At 35.0% G+C, this 2,045-nt stretch overlaps 1 protein-coding gene across 2 annotated transcripts in view; it reads right to left on the bottom strand.

The window, feature by feature from the left end:
* PALMD (palmdelphin) overlaps positions 1-2,045 on the bottom strand; it is a 43,708-nt gene that overhangs the window by 23,044 nt on the left and 18,619 nt on the right. The gene's annotated exons all lie outside the window — the stretch shown is intronic.

Raw genomic sequence — 2,045 nt, 5'->3', positions numbered from 1 at the left:
GGGAAAAAAAAAAAAAAAAAAAAAAAAAAAAAAAAAAAAAAAAAAAAAAGCTGAGGTGATTTGATCCAATTCCAGAGCAGAAAGAGGCAGAATTTTTGACTCGTCAGAAGAGTCCCTGAACAGATGAGCAGATCAGTCCAGACAGACACATGTAATGAGGGTGTGGAGAAGAGGCAGACAGGGAGAGTGCTGGCATGAGTTGACTGACAAGTTGGAACAGTGGAGCACAAGCTCTCTTCCTTCAGGAGCTGCCAACTCTTTGTTTTAATGTGCTCGGTTAGCGTGCCACTGCTTCTTTAACTGTTAAATGCCCAAAACAGACTCTTACAGGACCACAGCTGAAGTTAACTTTTATTGTGTTCCTATTTATCTTTCTTTCTTTTTCTATGCTACTGGTGATAAACATATATTTTACACTTATTAATTTATTTAAACTAAAAAAGTTTATTGTTTAAATTATTTATCTTATTTCCCCGGTATGTTTTAACCTATTTTAATATTTGCATTCTAGATGGCACGGAGTTTTTTTGAGACAGCTGTTTCAATTTAGTTTTGTAGATGAAATTTTTAGAAAAGCTGTATTCATAGCTGGAAGAGTTTTAGCACTGCTAACCTGAAGTAAGATAAACTTTAAGCAGTCAGGTCTTTCATTAAATGCAAGTGTTAATCTGTGCAATTACTGGTCAGCTATCTGGGACTCAGGGGAAGCTTTGTCTAAGTAAGGATTTCAGGATCATCACTGCAGTGTTACCAAGATGAATCTAAAATGCTGGTGGCTCTCAGGCTGGATTTTTATTCAGTTGACTTTCTGTAGATTTCTGCTGAAAACAGCATTCTGTGCCTTAAGGGATGGTGCACATTTTGACCTTTCCATTTACCTGAGTGAGAGTCAGCTGTCCAAAATCAATCTAGGAAACTTGCAGAACAAGTGGAACTGCCTTAGTAAAATCCAGTTGTGGAAAGAATTCTAAGCAAATCAAACAGCATAAAGGTGTAATGTGAATCTGGAATCCCTTTGTTACCTTCAGTATCATGTAACTTAAGTCTTTGTAAGGACACCAGCAGAAGAGTCAGTCAGCATGTTTGGGTTTTTCCTGCTAATTCACTGACATGAACCAACTCAGCAGGATTTGGTGACAGGGTTCATTTTACATGTTGGTACAGTGACCTGAAGCTGAATGGCAAATCCAGCTCATTATTAGCAAATTATAAGATGCTACAGTATTGAACATTTGATGGTGAAATTGCAGCCTTATAATTCAGTAGAAACCAATATTTAATTTCAATTTCCTCCTTTCTAGTATGTCATCACTCCTCTGTATACATGAGTAGATTTCCCCCCTCTGCAAGGGGATTAAGGATTCATTAATGTTTTCTTTATACTCTGATCCACCCTGAGGTTTTGTTCAAACTTGCAAAAACCCCATTTTTAATCTCCAGTGAAGAGTTAATTTCTATTTTTAAAATATTAATATATGCTCTGTTTGTTCAGCATCTGAAATTTTAAAAATTACAATATTAAACCAAATGCAAAGTTCAAAGGCAAGTATATTGAGGTGTATCAAGAGACAGATTACATGGGAGTTGAAATAAGTTTGGTTTATGGATAAGAAAATACATTCAACCACCTCGTGAAAATAAATATATTGTTGCTGTAGAAGCCAATAGAGACAGTCTTTCTGTTTAAACTTTCATAAGTTAGTATAGCCTGCCTTACCAAACATTGAAAAAACCTAAGCAAACTTTTTTTCCCTTTGTCCTCTGTAAAGTTCATCTTAAATTTTAAGTGTGTAGGTGAACTTCAGAATGCTTAAAAAACATTTAAAGCAGTAATGGATGACATCAGAAGTAAGGATGTCTGTTTTGGACCAGAATCTGTACTGTGAAATAAATGGGATCTACACTCAGTGGGTGGAGGAATTAGATCTGTATTTCAAGATCAAATTAAAATCAATAGGCTTGTATTGCTTAGAATTTTTATGGTCTAAAATATTGTCCTAAATTTATGCTTGAAAATTATTTATTTATAAAAATCCTACTTGTGG

This window comes from Geospiza fortis, unplaced genomic scaffold (genome assembly GCF_000277835.1).
Source record: "Geospiza fortis unplaced genomic scaffold, GeoFor_1.0 scaffold403, whole genome shotgun sequence".
Classification (NCBI taxonomy): domain Eukaryota; kingdom Metazoa; phylum Chordata; class Aves; order Passeriformes; family Thraupidae; genus Geospiza; species Geospiza fortis.
Note: the sequence above shows the minus strand (reverse complement) of the source record. Positions and strands in the feature narration are given on the sequence as shown.